The sequence below is a fragment of the Canis lupus genome, chromosome 20 (genome assembly GCF_003254725.2).
Source record: "Canis lupus dingo isolate Sandy chromosome 20, ASM325472v2, whole genome shotgun sequence".
NCBI lineage: Eukaryota > Metazoa > Chordata > Mammalia > Carnivora > Canidae > Canis > Canis lupus.
In genome coordinates this window covers 30,464,295-30,486,334 of record NC_064262.1, presented here as the reverse complement: position 1 = coordinate 30,486,334, position 22,040 = coordinate 30,464,295, and the positions used below count along the sequence as shown (strand labels likewise).

Here is a 22,040-nt window from a genome sequence, read left to right as displayed (position 1 = left end):
AATAAAGAAACATTCAAACAATGATACTACAAGGGAAGAATTAGCAACAAAATATAGAGTTTGGAGAATCCAATGGAGAAAAAAGGCCTATTTTTTTTTTCAATAAATGTCATCTTTAAAAATGGTGGTGGGGCGGGGATCCCTGGGTGGCTCAGTGGTTTAGCACCCGCCTTCAGCCCAGGGCGTGATCCTGGAGTCCCGGGATCAAGTCCCACATTGGGCTCCCGGCATGGAGCCTGCTTCTCCCTCTGCCTATGTCTCTGCTCCTCTCTCTCCCTCTCTCTGTGTATCTCATGAATAAATAAATAAAATCTTAAAAAAAATAAAAATGGTGGTGGGAAATGCCTTTCTTAAAATATAGCTGGAAGAGCTATGCTTCTGGCTATGAAGGAGTAACTTGTATTAGACGAACCCTGCAAAAGAAAATAGTTATCCTGATGCATAGAATAAAAAATAAGACCAACTGTTTGAAAACACCACAGAACCACGAGGGCAACCAGGATTTAAGCAGAAAATGAAAGCTCATTTAAGTCAGCCCTATAGTTACAGCAGCTTTTTGCCCAAAGGGTAACTGTTAATTTGCATTGTGGGGATAATCACCAGTAGAAAGTAGCAATCTATAGTTTGCAGCAACTTCTCTGTGTTGAAGAGGTAAAACTGGAAATTAAGGGCTAGAGAAGCAGCAGCAGCTAGGACATGAGGAGCTAAGATTTCTGAGAAAAGGGACCAAAGAGAAGTGATCTCAACATTCCCAATTCAATTTCTCCTCTAGATTTTCCCAATTCAATTTCCCCTCTAGTTTGCAAATTCCTAACCTACAAATGTGTGGAATGGGGGAGGAGGGGGGAGGAAGGGGGCAGAAAAGCTAAGCAGAAATCAATTGCTAAGAGACTGAACAGCTAAGGAACAATTTTGGCAGTCCAGTAATGATTGAAAGACAAATGCTGGAATTTAGAACTTGCTAAGGACAAAGAGCCACAGTAAACATCCCAGACATTCAGCTGAGAAACTCTGAAGGCTTGAGTTGTTAGAATGAAGGGGAAATAAGCCAGACCCAACTTTGAAAAATCTCATTTCTTGATTAGATCAATGTGACCTGCTCGTACTGTATCCACTTGCCAGAATATTAACATCTCTCTGGAAGAAGATAATAAAATCTACATGAAAGGAAATACTAAGAGAAACTAGAGGGAGTTATTTAAGCAGAAGAAAACATTCCCAGATGAAAGCACAGAATGCAAAATGCAGTGAAGAGTACCAGATTGGGGTAAATACGTGGGTAAATCCTGAATAAATAAGAATGTTTAAGAATGTCTTGGTGTGGGATTGAATTACATGGTGACAATGACATAGAAGAGGAGACAGTATAAGTGGCAAATAGATGCATTATAGGTTTCCTAAAACGAAAATAAAAAAGAGACAGATTGTCAGACTAGATTAATAACACAAAACATAAAAGAAAAATCTTAAATAAAGATCAGAAAGTCAAACTGTCTTTTATTTACAGATGGCTTGATCATGTATGTAGAAAACCTTAAAAACCTGCAAAAAAATAACCGAACTAATAAATGAATTTTGCAGGTCAAAGGATATGAAAGCAACATACAAAAATCAATACTATTCCTAACACAATCAATGAATAATTGGAAAATAAAACTAAAAGTACAATTTCATTTACATGTCACCCCAAAACACAAAATACATGCAAGACCTTTGTACTAAAAACTAAAAAACACTGTAAAAATAAATTAGGAAACTAAATAAATGGAAGATACAGCATATTCCCAGATTCCATTGAAAGATTCAATATTGTCAAAATGGCATTTCTCTCAAAAATCAGTCTAAAGATTCAATGCAATTCCAATGAAAATCACAAAAGGACTTTTTGTAGAAACTGACAAACTGATTATAATTTATATGAAATGCAAATGAATGAAAACAGAGCAAGGCAATTTTAATACAGAAGTACAAAATTGGAGAACTCAAACTACTTGGTTTTAAGACTGACTATAAAGCAACTCTAATCAAAACCGTGTGTTATTAGTGAAAGAATAAATTAAACAAGGAAAACAGATGGAGAGTCCAGAAATAGACCCACACATAAATGGTCAATCAGCTTTTGACAAAGACGACAGGGCAATTCAATGATGAAATAGTCTTTTTGATAAACAGTACTAGAACAACTAGATATTCATATGGGGGGAAAGGCCAGAGGAAAGAACACTGACTCTTACATCATATACAAATATTACCTCAAAATATATCAGAAACGAAGTTTCTTGAAGAAATCATGGGGAGAAAAACCCTTGCAAACTTGAAGTAGAATAAGATTTCTTAGAAAGGATCAAAAAGCATAATAAACCAAAATTTTAAACTTCTGCATTTTAAAAGCCATTGTGCAGCAATAGAAGAACATATCTGCAACATACGTATCTGACAAAGGACTTGTATCTAAAATACATAAAGAACTCCTACAACTCAATAAGACAGGGGAAAAAAAGCCAAAGACTTAAAAACACAGCACACACAAAAAATTATACTGATGGCAAATAAGTACATGAAGAGGTGTTCAACATCATGAGTCATCAAAAATCACATATCAAAATCACAATGAAGGATCCCTGGTTGGCTCAGTGGTTGAGCATCTGCCTCAGGGTGTGATCTTGGGGTCCAGGGATGGGAGTTCTGCATCAGGATCCCTGTAGGAGCCTGCTTTCTCCCTCTGCCCATATCTCTGCCTCTCTCTGTGTGTCTGTCATGAATAAATAAGTAAAATATTTTTTAGAAAATGAGATACCTGTACATACCCATTACAACAACTAAAATTTAAAGGAGAGACCTTGCCAAATGTTGGCAAGAATGTAGATCTCATACATTGATAGTGTGAATGAAAAAGAAATGGCACATGGGGCACCTGGATAGCTCAGCAGTTGAGCGTCTGCCTTTTGCTCAGGGTGTGATCCCGGTCCTGGGATCGAGTCCCACATCAGGCTCCCTGAGAGGAGTCTGTTTCTCCCTCTGTCTGTGTCTCTGCCTCTCTCTGTGTGTCTCTCATGAATGAATAAATAAAATCTTTAAAAAAAAGAAAAAGAAATGGAACTTTAGAAAACAGTTTGTTTAAAATTTTACACATATCCATAATATACAACTCAAATACATCACTCTAAGGTTTTTATTTATCCAAAGAAATGAAAATATGTCCTCATAATTATGTGTGCACATGCAGTTTTATTCAAAATAATACAAACCTGTGAACAACCCATAAGTAAACCATAACAAATGAATGAAAGAATAAAACAAAATGTAAAATGCCCATATGATGGAAAAGTACTGAGCGATAAAAGGGAGTAAGCTACTAATACTTGCAATCACCTACATGACTCTCCAAACCATTATGCTCAATGAAGGAGAATAGACATAAAAGAGTACATGCTATATGATTTAATTTATTAAAAATTCTAGAAAATGAAAAATAATCTCCAGTGACAATAAACAAATCAGTGGTTGCCTGAGTGTTGGGATTGGTGGGAGGCAATGACTATAATCTGACATGAGTAATAGGAATGCTCCCCACCTTGGGGCACTGGGGTGGCTCAGTCAGTTGGGCATCTGACTCTTGATTTTGGCTCAGGTCATGATCTCAGGGTTGTGTGACCAAGCCCACACTGGGCTCCATGCTGAGTATGGAGTCCACTTGGGATTCTCTCTCTGCCTCTCCCTCTACTCTTTCTCCCCTGTCCCTCTCTGAAGAAGGAGGAGGAGGAGGAGGGGGAGGAGGAGGAGGAGGAGGTGAAGGAGGAGGAGGAGAAAGAAATGTTCTGTATCTTGATGGTGGTGATAGTTTCACAGGTGCATACTTCTTTTAAAAGCCCACTGAACTATATATTCTTTAAATGGGTACAGTTAATAGTATACAAATTATATCTCAGTAAGTTGATTTTTAAAAGGCAGTTGAAGTTCCCCAAAAGTGGCTAGAACAAAAAGATGACATGTTGTAGGATTTAATTACATACTGTGAAAAAATGAGCACAACCAATCTATGACAATAGAACAATGGCTATCTTAGAGGGTAGGTGTACATGTAATGACTGGGGAGCTTCTGGGTGCTAGTGATATTCTGTATCTTTAAGTAGTAGTTACATGAGCTCTTCATTTTTTAAGCATTCATTGAGCACTTAGTGTGTGCACTTCTGGTGTGTTTCTGCTGTTATTTTTTTAAAAATTAAGAGTAGGTGACTTTTAGAAATTAAAAGAAACTTGATGTAACTACCAAATGCAATGTGAGGATACTGTATGGCTTTTGATTTTAAAAACTCAACTGAAAAGAATTTTGAGGAAATGGAGGAAAACTGAACATGGACTATCAGATATTAAAGAATTATTTTTCACTTCATTGCATATGTGCTATAGGTACTTTTAAAATCCTTACCTGTTAAAGAAACATAAAAATGTATTTATAGGTGAAATGATATGATGAGCAAGATAAACTACAAAATATTACAGAAAATAAGTGCATGTGTGCTAGATGATGGGATGTTGATCATCATGGAAGCTAGATAATAGGCTCATGGGATGGTTCATGGGTCAGAGAGGGTATTGTGCCTGAGACCAAATCTTCTTCTTTGTATTCTGAAGACAAAATATTTACAATATCAAAATGCCCTGTTTCAGAACACACATGGCAAAAAATTTCTCAGGGGCCCAGAAACATGACAAGCAGAATAAAATGAAATTTACAAGAGTCCAATTAGGTCCTGAATGACAGCCAGGCAGATAAAGAATGACAAACAGTGCCCTTCCTTCCTCCAGACACTGATCTATTTTGATTCTGAAGTGAGGAAAGTGAGTGCATATTATCTAGGGGATTTCACCATTGTTCTTCTGGTCCCTGGTTATCTAAATCTGAAGGCTCCCCAGATATTGGAAAGGGGAGAATATAATAGGTAGCCAATAAACAGATTATGATGGTATCAGTTGGAATCCCAACAAAAGGCCACAATCATCTACAACTTTGAAGAGAATTAAATGAAGAAACTACTTTCAGAGGTGCAGAGAGTGCCACAAGTTAAGGATTCTGAGATCCCAGGGACCAGCTATAGCAGGATGCCTCTACCACCTGGGCCAAAAAGAGAAAAGAGAGAAACTACATAACCAAATCCTGATGAGGGCCACCACCATGAGATAGATCCATGCTGGGACACAGACCTCAACACCTTCTCATCTCTCTCCTCCTATTACCTCATGTCTCTCCAGGATCTCCATTAACTAAATTGAACTGGAAGCAAGAGTCCTAGAAATCCAGGTGATGCAGTCCTTAGAGGTTAAGACTTCTGGGAAGGCCTCTCACCCAGGCAGGGCAGAGAAGGTTGTCCAGTAGACTACAGAGATGGAGTGGAGAATAACCAGCATACTCCCTCAAGGGAGAATCTACACCACACTGGAATATATTGGGTCTTAAAATCTGCAAATAGAACTAATAGCTATTCGGTAAAATCTCAAATTCAGTCAGACCTGTGGTATCACAACAATGAGTGATCAAAGACTTTTCACAATATAATACACAGAGCACTGGGTTAAGGAGCTACTCCTACTAAGACCTGGACTTACGAAATTAAATATCCTTCTCTATTAAACATTTCTGAACTAAAGGTACAGAAAAGTACAGAAAGTGGGTTGCATTTTCAATGGAGATTTAACCATCTCTCTATTTAAGAGAAGAATTCAGAGCAAAGTTATCACAAGTAGAAATGCAACCCCAAGTCCAGACGGGGAGCATCACCTTGTCCTGGCCCATTAGGCCTTTATGGACTGGCCTTTCCTTGCCTTCCCATGGGTATCCCCCACCTCTCTCTCTGGGGGTGTGGGAGCCTGTCATGGTTGGTGATGCCAAGTCTGCTTCCTCCCACTGTGGGCTTTGCATCTGCTGCTTCCTCTGCCTTCAGTGTGCTTTCCTCCCTTCTCCTCTTATTAACTCCTTCCTCAGCTCAATTGTCACTTCCCATGGGAAGCTTTCCCAACTTCCATAGCACCTAGATCCTCTCCTCCATGGAATCACTTCCACACACGTTGGTATGACTGCTTGCTAGCCTTTTACCCCACTGAGTGCTAGCTCCACATGGCAAGGACCATGTGTACTTTATATGTCATGGTATTTCCAGGGCCTCATGTACTCTTTGGTTCATAGGAAGCACACAGTCATTGTTGAATAAATAAGTGCTAGGTATAAGAGAGTATTTTTTGTTTCCATTCAAGTGACATTCTGAGCTTTTAAATTTTTTTCTTTTAATATACAACACAATTTTGTGGAGTTCCCCCCCCCCCCCCCGAATTACATTCCTGGGAACTCTGAATTATCTGATGGTTTCTTATATTCCTTATAATAAAATGACCTTTTAAATTTTTTTTAAGATTTTATTTATGTATTTATTTTAGAAAGAGAAAGAAAGAGTCTGGAAGGAACAGGAGTGGGGGGAGGATCTCAAGCAGACTTCATCCTAAGCACAAAGCCATTCTCAAGGCTCAGTCTTAGGACTGAGCTCAATCATGACCTGGGCTGAAACCAAGAGTTCACTGCCTAACTGACTGAGCCACCCAGGCACCCCCTAAGAAAATGATTTTATGAGGGTTTTTAAAAACAATGTACAAATTATGCTTAGGATTCATACATATCCAACTTAATCTCATAGTCCATGTTTTGTACAATTGCTGCTCTAAGACATTACTTGTAGGCATTCCAAGCAAGAAAGATTTAACCACCTATTCTGGATTCCATTTAAAATGCAAGAGGGTAACCACATAATTCTTTAGGGGTTTTAAGTAAGGGTTCAAACCCAAAGGACTTCAGAAAGATCTCAATTATCTAGAATGATGGACTGTATTCTTAACTGGTATTACTTGCAGGCACTCAAGAAGAATGGGAGAAAACACTTGCTGAACACTTAGAATATAGCAGCTGTTGGGCAAGGAGCTTTCATAGTAACAAGAACAATCACCAAATATAGTGGGAATTTTGTATGGCAGGTGCTCTGCTAATACACAAACTATACATTGTCTCGTCATCCTCCTAATAATCTAATGAGATGAGTTATTCTGCCCAGATACAGAGAGATTAAGTACTTTTTTGATGGCTACCCAGCCAGAGCAAGGATTCACTTCCAAGCTTTTAATAGTTTCCCCCTTGCTCCTCCTCATCTACCTCATTCAATCCTGGCAATCCAAAAAGCAGGAAGATGGTGTTCAAAATTTTTAAAAATAAAACCTTACTATAAATGAAATGTTAAGTAGAGTCCAATATCAGGTAGAAAGAAGAGGAGCTGCTTTGAGCTTAAGAGGGGGTAAAGAATGATGAATCCCATCAAAGCACCCGAACTTCTAGTGTTGTACCTAAAGAAGTTCCAGCCATCTATGCAGCAAAATTTGGAAAATGCTGTTATAAATTAAGAGACTGGAGTTGAAGTACCAAGAAATCTTCCTAAGTTTAATCATCTAATAAAGACAGAGCAGTAATTTAAACCTTATTAGGGTGATTCCAGTGTTCACTCATATACATGGATAGATGAATATTGCCAGAATAGTTACTTCTGAAAACATATTAAAACTAAGCCAAAATTCTCATTGTAATTGAGCCATTTCCAATGCAAGGAAAGATTTAGAAGTTCACACAGTAAGTATTCCAAGTTGCCCAAGATAAAATACACCATAAGACACTATTTATTTATTAAATAAACACTGAAGTACATCCTGACTGTACAAAGGTAAATCCTAGATCTGGGATCACAAATGCAAAAAGGCATTTTAATAAAACTAAGTCACTCACATTGTTATGTCCACGCATATGCTGTGAATATAAAGCCTTACAGACAGAATTTTAGATATACCCATATTTTCCTCAGCCACAAAATCAACAACGACCACCTTAGTTTTTCAGCATCTTCATTCTATTATACTCATTTCATACATCAATGGTAATAGTACCTGCAATAAGTCATCCAAACTGGAAAGAACAAATTGACTGACAGAATGTATTTCCTTCCTCTGCGTATACTCCTTACTATTTATCATCAGAATCATCTGTTATCTTTAAGATTTAGAATCTATATTCTGTTGAGGGTATCTTTCAAATTTGGAACAATCTGAAAGGTATGTTTCTAAAGCATAGCCCTCACCGAAGCAACGCTCTATGGTCAAACATGTTTGGACAATGCCACACACTCTACCCACTTTGGAAATTTACAATATACAGTAAGGAGTTTAAGAAGATCCCACGGCAAGTAAGACTTGGTAAATGGACATGAATTTCCAAAACATATTTCACTAGGAACCAGTTTTATTCCAAATAATTCCTCTCACTATCCTGGGGATCACATTTTAGGAAATGCTATACTGGAGGAAAGATGTTCTAGGATACATAGGTTTGGGAGATTGAAAAAACAAAACTTAACTGCTTTCTCTGACAATTTCATTGTATCCAGCTCTCTTTTCTTCATAGGTGTCTGCTCCACCCTAATGTTTTTGTTTTCTGACTACTTTAAACCTTAAAATGGGAGAAAATAGTGAGGGGGAAAAAATGAGAAAAATAATTTTTTAATAACTTGACAGCCTGAAATACTGACATTTTGAAATAAATTGATCAATGTTAGTTCCAAAGGAAAATTATTTTTACTGAAAAATGATTCGATTAGTCCAAATACTTACCTTTATTAATATACATTAAATATATGGATATGTACTCAAGAGTTACATATAAATATATTATTTATATTCAGAAATGAACATACAGATACATCTTTATGTAACAAGTATGCTGAACAAGCATAATTCATATCATAAAACATTTTTATTTTTCTTCTATCTATCCCTCTAAACTTGATTAGATATTAATGATCTTCCTCTGCCCTTGGATAAAAAACTCTAGCAGACCCTGAGTTTGCTTTTCACAGGTAATAGACAGTTCCAGAATCACCTCAAGTTGTAAACAGAAATGCCACAACATGTGCTAAGTAAACATCTGTCCTTGCCTTTGTGTTGACTCTCTCCCCGGGCCCTGCTTCAGCCTGGAAGCCTATAATGGGGTGATGGTTATGGTGATTTTCTCCTCCCCCATCTTCCCCTGCTGTTCCCTAACCCTACTAGCTAATGTACGGATTCTCCCAAGTCTTAATTTCCAAGAAGAAATTAAGAGATAGGAGAGCTCTTCCTTGTGCTGGTTCTAAGTTGGCTCTGCTCTCTCTGGGCTTATAGTGCATGGGTATATATTAGGAGTTGTCTGTATGGGGCACCTGGGAGGCTCAGTTGGTTGAACATCCCACTCTTGATTTCAGCTCAGGTCATGATTTCAGGGTGTGAGATGGAGCACTGCATAAAGCTCCTTAAGATTCTCTCTCTCTCCCTCTCCCTCTGCCCTGCCTCCTCCATCTTTAAAACAACAACAACAACAACAACAAAAGGAATTGTCTGTATATCTGGCAAATTGTTAGAGCTGATGCTGAGCTTTCTTGGGGAGTTTTCATAGACTATGCAGAGGTTCCCTGTAGGGTCCTTATTTTAGACTGAGACTCTTCCCTGGGTTGTTCCTTGTGTACCTCTCCTTTAGCCCCAAGCATCAAGCAATCTGCCTTGGACCTCATATGTTGTAGTCCCTTACGCCCTTCAATTACCAGACTTGACTAGATTCAAAACAACTCCTCATTGGCTCTGTCTTCTGTAGCCTGGATCTGGTCCCTTGAAAATACCTGCATATCTCTTGCTCTGACAAAGACTGGAATAGCAGGCCAGTTCTCAAGCACCAGCACACCCATCTTCCCACCCACATAGTTGACCAGCCTATCTTTGCTTTCTCTTCTAGATCTCCTAGGTTGAGTCAGACACTGATGCATGGGCTGCTCTAAATTCCTCAGACCTGATGCAGACATCAGGACTCTGGGTTCTCCAACTGCAAGAAACACAATACAGAGCTCTCTAATTAGTCCTTTTGATGATACCTCTTTGGGTTTGGAGTTACAAAATAGTACCCACCACCATTTCTCCCAAGGGGGTGGTGACAACTCACTGCATGACCACAGCTCTCTCCAAAGAAATTTCTTCTCTAACCCCCTCTTGACTCTGAAATATTCAAAAGCCATAAAGCAGACTCTGACATTCCATATAGGATAGGTGGTCTTTTGATAGATACTATAGGTACCTGAGTGAAAACTCAGACAAGAGACCCATTGTAACGTCCTGCTCATCCCCCGTGTACATGTGTGCTTATTATCTTTATATGCAAGTTTCTATAACAACTTCAACTATTTAAGAGTGATATAAGAGTCTCAGCTCTCCCCAAATTCAACAATAATCTCCAACTCTCACTAAACACTGCTGATTTGGATGGATGGTCATCATTGTAGAAGACTTTACAACTAACAGCTTACCTTGAGAATTTTCCAATTCATACGTTCCCAGATTAGAATAAATAAAACCTACTTGAAATACGTGAACTTAAAATAGTCTCTCAACATATTCTTCACACGTTAAATTATTCTCAAATTACTAGCTATTGGTGACATTACTGATAGTGCCCTAGATTTTTCAATTTTTGCAACAGCCCAGAGAGTCAGAAAGAACTTCACCAAATTAGGATCATCATTTTTAATGGAATGATTTTAAATATTCTTTTAATAATCAGCTCAGAATTATATCAAAAGGAAACTACTTCCCAGTATTTGCAACTAAGAGAATAGATAACTACCAGAATAAACTACCAAATTCCTAATGCTTATTTCCTAAATTGAGAAATTAACATAAGGCCAAGGATGTAAAAATCAAGCATATGTGTTTTTATTCATTTTTAAATCACAAAGTGGGAAAAGTGATATAAATCTAGTTACTTCTGTCCATGTCCATTTTAAAGAATCCCATAAATTCCCTAGACTAAAAACTAATTATCTAATAGTTATGTCTAATCATCATCTTTTATCTTGGGCTGTCAAAAAATAAAACATTTTAGATCTATCCACAACAAAATATAAGACACTTTCAGATTCACTTCCTTACAAGGATTTTTCATCTTTTTGTGCTCAAGGATCTATCAACAATGACTAAATTAATCAGCTAAAAAGGACATTTAAAGATGCTCTACCGAAAAGAACTTTACAAAAATACATACATAATTATCTTTGGAGGAAAATCTTCTTTAACATAGAGGGAACTGGAGAAAATGAAATCAGAAAAAAATACTAGTTTTTGTTTTGGGGGGTTCTGTTATGTTTTTTGTTTTGTTTTGTTTCGTTTAAGGAAAAGAACCTTACCAATGATCTTAGAAGGTAGGATGTAAAATTACTTAATTACTCACATAATAAAAGCTGTAAGCATAAAGGTGGAGGGAAAATAACTGATAATTTCACTCTTTACCTGGCCTCAATTTAAATCATAACACCTTCTTCCCGGCATGACTCCAAACAATTTACCAGAAAAGAAAAAAATTAGAGAAAAATGTGTATTCTTGAAGTAACCCAGAACATAGTGTATGACAAAAACTGCAATGTTATCATTCAGCAATTATGATGCTCTAGTTTATTTATTAAATAGCTCAGAACTGCACCTGATCATAAATTGGTCCTGGACAGGGCAGGAGCTCTTTGCTTAATGCAATACAGATTTTTCCTCAGAGCTTCCCCATCACCTCATGTCTTTCTTCCATAACCCTTCATGGTGCCCCACAGAAATTGCCTTCAGCTATGAATACCCAGGAAAACACACCTGTGTGGAAAGGCATGGAAAAGGGTCTACTGTCTTTACTTTCTATAGAAAGAGGTAGAAAATACTCCTTTCAGGCTAGCCATGCAATACCTGAGTATATCCAATACTCCACAGCCAGTAGTTTAGTTTCTTTTTAGGGAAGATAAAAGTTTAAAGCAACACAAAGAGAGGGGTGGGGTGCCTAGATGGCTCAGTTGCTTAAGGGCCTGACTCTTGATTTCAGCTCAGATCATGATCTCAGGTTGTGATACTGAACCCTGGATCAGGTTCCCCACTTATCAGGGAATCTGCTTGAGAATATCTCTCTCTCTCTCTCTCTCTCTCTCTCTCTCTCTCTCTGTCTCTCTCTCTCTCTCTTCCTCTCCCTTTCCCCTTTCTCCCTCTCTCTCTTTAAAGATAAATAAATCTTTAAAAAGTAAATAACATAAATCAACACAAGGCGTACTAAGGAGTCAGAGGCTAAAATCTTCTCCAAATTTAGCACCCTTTGATATGAACTCCTGAAATTAGGAAGGGCTGCAGCAATGAGGAAGTCATGTTGTGAAACAGGGGAGTGAGAGTCCCAGCCAAGAAGGGATCAGCCCAAGACCTCCTAGAAGGATGAGATGAGACTCCGGTCCCCAGGCCCTCAGTGGAAGACTCTCTACTACTCCACTTTCTCTTTTGCCCTCTCCTTCTGCTCCTTGATGCCTCTGACAAATGCTCAAAGTCTCACTTTATTAAAATGGCCCCTTACTCAAAATAACAGGGGTTTTCCAAAAGAAGGAAAAGTTTGAAATACAGATTCTAATTAATATCCTCCAATTGCTGGATAACTCAAGTCTTCCGGAAACTGATTCTAGCAGTATGTTATTTATTTATACCCTACCCTTGTTCCAAAAATAACTTGATATATTTTGCAGAAATACATAAAATACAAGCAGCTAAGAATAAATACAATGGGGAAATTTATCTCAAAGGGCAAAGAAAGAATAGGAAAATCTAGCCTATGAAAAGTGCCTATGCTAGGACCTCATGGAAAGGTCAAGGAAGCGTCAATATTCCAGAAGGAATCTCCTAGAGATGTTGTCATACACCACAGAAGCAATTTATATAACTGGTAGCTTAAGAGTCAATATTGTAGGCAACATATAATAGTGACCCATCAGGAATGACTTGGAGACTGAAATGAAATGTCAATGGGAGTTTACAGAGACGGACAAGGCACGAAATTCCCTCTTAAGGTCAATATGCAAGGTTTGATTTCTGAAACAAGTCGTTCCTAACCCTTGCAGGATTGGAAAGGAAAAGAGGAAAAAAATGGGTAAGAAGAGGAAAGAAAAGTGTGTTGCAGAGTAGAGGGAGGCAGAGGGAGCCACAACAGGCTGCTGTCAACATCGGCATCATTTATTAAAGAACGGAAAATAATTTATTGCATAATTGGAGGCTCAAAGTCACACATCGCCTAGACTCAATCGCACTTTTGTTATGTTATAATGCAATATAGTACAAATCAATTGGCACAGAATTTAAAATTAGGGCCCAATTACCTGTGTAAGGGAATCATAAATCCAACTTGCATTTTTCTAACAGGGTTAACAACTCATGATGCCAGCCTAAACTCCGGAAAATAAATTTTCTGGGCTTAAGAACAATTGGACATGGTATTTTTTATCACCCTGGTCTAGTGCAGTAGGTTGAGAGACTGGGAGTACTGGGGTGCAGTGTTTGGAGGAGGGTAGGAGCCTAAAGCAAAACAAACACAGAGCACTAACTGTTGCTGAAAACACCAAGTACATGGCAGGAAGTCAGAACGGGATCACTTATGCATAACAGGCAGTCAAAACCTAGACACCTGCTATTCGGCAAAGTAATAAAGGCAAAACACTCTTATTGCTTTTCTTATTCAGCAAAGAAAACATCCCCTGGAGCAAAAGAAGGAGATGAAATGCTAAGGGGAGGAATTTGAACCCCCACTAACAGCTCCTCAAAACCAGACCTGCCTGAGTGAGGTCACACCTACACAGAGCCAAAGACTTCCTTCTCTGACTTTCTCTTCAAATGGAAACTTCTGAGGGAACACTCAGTGAAGCAGGGTGGGGGAATAATGCTGTGGCAAATGGCAGCTCTAGTATAAACTGGTACAAACTTTGTGGAGGACAGTTTAACACTGCATATGTATACACACATATTCTCTATTTTTGACATTAGAATTCTATTTTCAAAAATTTTGCTTAAGAAATAATTGGGCAAGAGTGCAAAGATATACATACAAGGTTCTTTGTTGCAGCATTGCTTCTAAGAGCCAAAGCTAGAAGCAGACAAAATCCATTAAAGGGGATGATTTAGTAAACTATATTTCACACACACAGAGTACTAATACTATACCAGAATTATAGATGATGATGCAAAATTCTAGAGACATGGCACATCATAAGGTAAAATGACAACAGTATTGGATATATCGAATGTGTTGGTGGAGGCGGGGGGGACACAAAATAACCCCACATATTCATCAAGGTTTTTGCTGTGTGGTAAGATGATAGGTGATATTTACTTTTCAAAAATATTTTTTCTGTGGTTTTGGATTTTGAATTTTAATTTTATAAGAGGCAGGTATTCCCTTTATAATCTGAAAAAATACAGGGATTTCTACTTTGGATCTTCTTTAAAGTCAGGAGGAGAGAAGGAAGAGGAGGAAAAGCAGTGATAACAGGAGAAGCAGGGGCCAAGAAGGGTTCACAAGGCTTTCACTGCACAAAGCACTAGCACCTATCTGGAAATGGTTTCTGTTTTCTTCTTTTTTTTAAGATTTTATTTATTTATTCATGAGAGACACCGAAAGAGTGGCAAAGACACAGGCAGAGGGAGAAGCAGACTCCCTGACGGGAGCATGATGTGGGATTAGATCCCAGAACCCCGGGATCATGACCAGAACCAAAGGCTGACACTCAACCACTGAGCTACTACCCAGGTGCCCCTGGTTTCTGTTTTCACACAGATTCCACTTATGGTACATCTTCTTGAGGAGGGAAAACAAATGCACCAAAACAGATGATCTGTTCACCTTACCTTTGTGTTCTATGGGTCAAGAAACTCATTCCATGTGATGCTTCTGAGGCAAATAATATACCTTCCAGACCTAAAATGTAGCTAGAAATCTCAGGAATGCTGCCTTCTACACTGGGCTCGTTATTTTATTTTCTCATCGTCCGAATGAACATAAAAACCGTTACTTCCTGAAGTCAATCTCTTCTTTTTCAAGCAAAGAAACTGCCAAGAAACATGCTCTGAGAACCCATGCTTCTCGCTGACTCATTTCTGTACCTTGGTTTTATTAGGACTATGCCAGGCAAGGTATTTGCAAAGTCAGAGCAAAAGACCTTGAAGGACCATAATGATCATCCAATTCAAGTCCTTATTTTTTTCTTTCACCAAGTGAGCCCACCAGGACTAAAGCTGAGAGTCTGACTCCCAGTCCACTGTTCACAACTTTGTCTCTAATTCTATTCAAAGATGCAACTATAACTTCCCTGTTCTAGAGAGCCTGAATATTTCTTTAGCTAATGTTGACATAAATCAGACTTTAGAGGCAGGTGTGAGATAGAAAGAGAGAGCAAAATGCACCAAATTTAACATAATATACCAGTTAGCTTTTCCAGATGTATCTGAGAGATACTTTCAATAATGGAAAATACTTCATACACTATTTTATATAGTACACCCTCTTGATTCTGTGATAGGAAAACTTAAAGGTTCAGGGGGAAAACCCAGATGGGTCATTTGGTGACATTTGGGGAGGGGCAGAGGGAGAAAGAGAGAGAGAATCTTAAGTAGTCTCCATGCCCAGTGTGGAGCCCAACTTGGGGGCTCAATCTCACAACCCTGAGATCATGACCTGAGCTGAAATCAAAACTCACGCGTTTAACTGACTGAGCCACCAGGGCATCCCCCCCTCGACTTTTTTTTACACTATTTTCTAAGTTTTACTTTTAGAAGCACAAAATTTAAAGAGTTTTTTTTTTTTTTCTTGTTTCTATCAAAACCAGACATATTCACTATAAGACATCTGGAAAATAGAATAAAATGTTAATACGCAAAAAAAAAAAAAAAAAAAAAAGACAACATCTCATTCAATCCAACCAAGAGACAACCAGAGTTAAAATTTTAGTATAGCTCCCTCTGGTTTCTTTTTCCTTTCTGAATGGTTGGGATCTTCATACATACACCATTTCTAGATTGTCTTTTCACCTAAATTTTCTCCAAGCATTTCCCCAAGGACATTAAAACCATTTACAAATTTCAATTTAAAGTACACACAGTATTTCATGGTCTGGGTGTGCCAAATTTTTTTTTTAATTTTTAATGTGTGTTATTTAGGGGTTTTCTATTAACACTAATGCTACAATGAACATTTTGAGAAATGAACCTTGGCCCTAATTTCTGATTATTTTCTTAACTTCAGTTTCTTAAAATGGAGGATCACGAGGTTAAATATAATAAATATTTTAAAGTACTTGCAACATTGTACCAAATTTTGTTGTTCTTAAAAAAACCATATAACTGTATAAAGGTAGTGGAATATTTCCTTTTTTTCCAGTAATTACTATATTTTAAAAACTTTGTTAATTCTGTACATGACATGGATACTGTGAACTCCTTGTCATTGAATAGTTTCACATATTAATTGGACATTGTTTCTCTTTGGGCATACCTGCTCTTAAGGTCTTTGCCCATTTATCTACTGAGAAAGAACACAATTTAACTGATGACACATTTTGATGAACAACATCCAATCAGGTTTTCTTTGATAAATAAAATATAAAGAGATTTTTTTAAAAAACCGAAGTATAATTGAAACATAATGTTCCATTAGTTTCAGGTACAACATAGTGATAAAAAAGATAACTTTTAAACAAGATATATAACCTTGCTGAATTCAGGAAAGTTGAAGAAAACAAACTCCTGGCATGATCAGTTACAGGATGTAGAGAAAATAGAGCACACTGTTTTCCCAAGTATATTTTCCATGGGCTCCATTTAGTTAATGAAATGTTTGTGCAACTTCCTGTGACTGCTGATTCCAAGGATCAGATTAACAAGCTGTTGAAAATAAAATGAAAAGGTACACAGTACCTCTCTAGCATGAGGCATGAGAAAAGCACACTCTCTTTTTAAAAAGAGTGGGGTGTCTGGTTCACACTGGTAGACAGAGTAAACCCATTACCTCCTTTCTCACTCAAGGTACTTTCTAAATGATACTAAAGGAGTTCAAAGGTGTAAAACCCATAACCACAAAAAGAATGAGAAGAAGCCATTAGAAGATGAGTGATTTCAGTAAGAGTCTGTTGACTTATGAACTGCAGCAAAGAAAACCACACAGCATAAAAGGGGGTTTTGAGCAAAGGAGAGAACACACCTGCCTGACAGTACCCCAGAAAGACTCCAGTTTCAGAAACAGCACATACAACAGAGGGTAGAGGTGTAGTGAGGCAGGGGCAGCTAGACAGAGGGCTTTACCTACAGGTCAGTACATGTAACATCAACCTCCCTCCCTCCTGGCTCTCCATGTGGACTGGACTGAAGCCCAACACTACCTTCAAGGCAGTATTTAAAAAAAAAAATGTGTCTGCGGAGAATGAGGGCACTTATCATGGGTGTTTAAACCTCATTCTGGCAAGTTGAGATTCCCTTCATTCCCATCCACAGACTCTAAACTTTGACCCCTTAAGCAGACCATTTATAAGACCCATCCACTTAAAAATAGTTTTTAAACAGCCTTTCTATGGCTTCATTCTTTTACACATAATCCCAGATCACCAGAAATCTAATAAGCCAAGAAAGGCCACAACAAAAAAGACCACGGGCAAGCAAAACAATAGAAAATATGGCATTGAGAAAACAGACAACATAGAGAAAAGATACAACCTTAAAAGAAAAATCTAATACCCTCAAAAATGATTTCAGGAGTTTTGATAATGGCACAACAAAAACATTTATATTATATTTAAAAGGGGCAGCCAGATAACAAAAACAAAAGGCCTCCTGGGAACGATGATTTCTTAAATTACAAATTTCCATGCAAAGTTTGATGCAAAGTTGGAGAAATATCCTAGACAATCAACTAAATATATAAATATGTGAGAATAAAATGAGATACATGGATGATCACAGAATGCACTAACAGGAGTTTCAGAATGACCAAAAAGAAACTGGAGTGGAGAAAATCATCAAATAAATTATATTAGAAAATTTTCCATAGCTAAAGGGAGAAATGAATCTTCAAAGTATAGCAATCTGCTCAGTGCAAAGGAGATATAGTGCCAGAAAACTAAGGTTAAAGAAAAATTCCTGATAGCCTCCTAAAAAGAAAACAAACAAAAAAGGTAGTTACAAAAGAAGCAAGGATCAGACTAACATCAAATTTAACAGCAGTAGTTTTGGATGCTAAAAGGAAGTAGTAAAAAATGATTTTCAACACAAAAGCCTATACCCAAACTATCAATCCTGTTTGGCAGCAAAATTTTAAAATGACAAAGTTGGAACACCTGAGTGGCTCAGTGGTTGAGTGTCTGCCTTTGGCTCAGGGTGTGATCCCAGAGTCCTTGGATGGAGTCCTGCATCAGGCTCCCTGCAGGGAGCCCGCTTCTTCCTCTGCCTATTTCTGCCTCTCTCTCTCTCTCTCTCTCTCTCTCTGTCTCATAAATAAATAAAATCTAGAAAGAAGGAAGGAAGGAAGGAAGGAAGGAAGGAAGGAAGGAAGGAAGGAAGGAGAGAAAGAAGAAAAGAAAGAAAGAAAGAAAGAAAAGAAAGAAAGAAGAAAGAAAGAAAGAAAGAAAGAAAGAAAGAAAGAAAGAAGAGAAAAAAGGGGGATCCCTGGGTGGCGCAGCGGTTTGGCGCCTGCCTTTGGCCCAGGGCGAGATCCTGGAGACCTGGGATCGAGTCCCAAGTCGGGCTCCCGGGGCATGGAGCCTGCTTCTCCCTCTGCCTATGTCTCTGCCTCTCTCTCTCTGTGTGACTATCATAAATAAATAAAAATTAAAAAAAAAAAAAAAAAAGAAGAGAAAAAAGGAAAGAAAGAAAGAAAGAAAAGAAAAAGAGAAAAAAGAAAAAAGAAAGAAAGGAAGGAAGGAAAAGAAGAAAAGAAAGAAAGAAAGAAGAAAAAAGAAAAGAAAGAAAGAAAGAAAGAAAGAAAGAAGAAAGAAAGAAAAAAGGAGAAAAGAAAGAAAGAAAAAGAAAAAGAGAAAAAAGAAAGAAAGAAAAGAAAAAGAGAAAAAAGAGAAAAAGAAAAAGAAAGAAAGAAAGAAAAGAAAGAAAGAAAGAAAGAAAGAAAGAAGAAAGAAAGAAAAGAAGAAAGAAAGAAAGAAAGAAAGAAAGAAAGAAAGAAAGAAAGAAAGAAAGAACAAAAGACAGACAAACTTGCCAGGATTCAGAAAGTTCATCTCCCTCCCAGTCACCCTTTCTTGGAAGATTACAAGCAAAATTAAGTAAAAAACAAAACAAAACAAAACAAAAACCCAGAAAGCCCATTGGATCCAGCAAACAGTGAATCCCATCCTGGGGAGCAATGGGCAAACGTCAAACTAATTCTCTACAGCAGGTCTACAGAGCAACTTTGTGGAAATGAGAGCAAATGGAGATCTACAAGAAGGAGGGAGAAGAATGCAACAAAGAGTACATTATGAGCTTTGAAACTTTGTTGATTGAGGCACACAGGAAAGGCAAGAGGACCTCAGAAATGCTGGTAGAAACAAACACAAGTAACTTTACAAGAAAGATGTGAAATATGTGTTATACACACTAAAAGATGGAATGATTTTGACAAAATGACAAAGGAAGAGCATCCATTTTAACCTGACTCTAGGCACAGTCTCTTCTAAGTATCACAAGAGATGTGACACAGTCACTAGAGAGAACACCCTAGGTCTGCAGTAAATAATTTAACAAAGTCCTAATTATGCAAATCCTTTTCATTATTTTCAACTTTGGAAAAATCACAAAGCCCATGCTGGTGACAGCAAAAGTAAATTAAACCTGGCAATGCAAAAATGATGGTATAGCTTCCTGAGAACGGAAAGTAGAAGAGGAAAGAATGCTGAAGAAAAGGGTTTGAGTGCTTCTATCTCATCTGTGCAAGAGGAGGTAAGAGATAATGACCAGATTGATGACCCAATAAAGGAAGTTTAAATTAGGCTTAGAAGTGGCAAGAATAATGGAAGTTGAAAATGATGTCACATTATACGGGAGAATGTGAAAAACTGAGTGTAAGTAAGCTAAATCCTTCTCTTTCTTAGAAGCAAATCAGTAGATAATGTATTAAATGGATAAAATATCAATGAGCTATAATGAGCTAAAGCCAGGAATGAGTTCTAGCATTGCATTTAGCAGGTCCAACTAGATAGGGAAGGGTGGAGTTGGGAGCTGTTACTTTTCATTGTAAGTGTTTCTAATTTATTTATTTATTTATTTATTTATTTATTTATTTATTTATTTATTTATTTATTTATTTTTTATGATAGTCACACACACACAGAGAGAGAGAGAGAGAGAGAGAGAGAGAGGCAGAGACATAGGCAGAGGGAGAAGCAGGCTCCATGCACCAGGAGCCTGATGTGGGATTCGATCCCGGGTCTCCAGGATCGCGCCCTGGGCCAAAGACAGGCGCTAAACCGCTGCGCCACCCAGGGATCCCTCTAATTTTTTTTTAATTATTTATTTATGATAGGCAGACAGTGAGAGAGAGAGGCAGAGACACAGGCAGAGGGAGAAGCAGGCTCCATGCACCGGGAGCCCGACGTGGGACTCGATCCTGAGTCCCCAGGATCGTGCCCTGGGCCAAAGGCAGGCGCTAAACCGCTGCGCCACCCAGGGATCCCCATTGTAAGTGTTTCTAAATTATTGGATTGGTAACTATGTGCCAGTTATTGCTTTCATAAAAACAAAACAAAACAAAAAGAAAGTTATAAAAAGAGCAAGTGCATTGTGAGCCATCTTTTACTAAAAACAAGAATAAATACTTGAGCCTGTATAAAACGTTGTCTTCTGAGTCTGAACAACTCTGGAGGAGCAGTAAATTTCTTATAACTGGGTTTACTTATAATAAGAAGGGAGTAAATGCAGTGTACGGAAGTCAGACGTCAATTTTTTTTCACAACAGAATAATTAAGTTTTCATTAGGACTTAATGACAGGATGACATTCTGGGGGTTTGGAGGGTAAGCACATCCCCTTCATTATCAAATCAGAAAATATCCAGTATCAAGAGGCACTCTCTTCTATATCCTGGATTCTGGCCCCCACACAACCTCCCTGCAAGCCCCATCATGACCCCAGATAGAGATGAAAATCCAAAGTTCCCTAGAGCTAACTGCATATTTTCTCATTTCCTCAAGATTGCTGCTTTTTAGCCATTTCATATTAATAGCACCAAAAATGGACAGCAAGTTCACATTTGAATATCCAGCTTGGTACATTTCCCAGAATGTAATTTCAAATGGGCCAGTTGTTGAAGGTCGGCAAGACACTAGTGATCCACGTTTGGACTACCATGCCCATTTGTCCCAAAGGCGTGCCATTTCATGTTATTTAGAACAGCCTGGGTAAACTTATTTTCGTACCCTCTGTTCATAGAGAAGGTTGGTCCTGAGTTCAATTACAATTCCTAGCAGTTTAAATGATACCTGCTGTACTATCATCTAAAATAAATTGCTTTTCTCAAGAAGCCATGTTAAGCTTTTGCACTGCAACTTAGCAGAGAGGCTGGTTTTATCTCATCTGAAATTCAAGTGGGGTACAAAAGTTGGGCCTCTGAATTCCAGTTGCTTTGTTTTTTTGTTTTGTTTTGTTTTGTTTTTGTTTTTGTTTTTTGTTTTTGTGTGTGTGTGTGTGTGTGTGTGTGTTTTCTTTTTCTTTTTTTTTTTCTTTTTTTTTTTTTAACCATGAATGGCATTCTACATTTTTGGGCTCATCGTTTACCCACAATTCCTATTCTGGAACTAGATTTCTGTGAAAGCAACATTGTGTTTCTGTTTTTTAGTGCCAGTCATCATGTTGCTTTTGTTTTTATTTTTTTCTATGCAAGCCTCACACTTCGCTTGGGCTCTTTTGACAGAACTGTATTACTCAGGGGCAAGATCTGCTCTCTCTGTTCTCAATGGCTAGGAAGCTCATCTGCCACCACAGATGAAGACAACAAGTGTATGTATAGACATAAGCATCTAAATGAATCCAGGTGCAACTCTGTTCAAAGTCACCTCCTTCCCGTCTATTCACTGGGAAAGGAGAAAAAGGAGAGAAAGTTGTCTAGTTCTCAAAATCTGAAGTGGA

General features: G+C 37.9%; 1 protein-coding gene across 15 annotated transcripts in view; it reads right to left on the bottom strand.

The window, feature by feature from the left end:
• The window catches only part of FHIT (fragile histidine triad diadenosine triphosphatase), a 1,380,560-nt gene that overhangs the window by 848,023 nt on the left and 510,497 nt on the right, over nt 1-22,040 (bottom strand). The gene's annotated exons all lie outside the window — the stretch shown is intronic.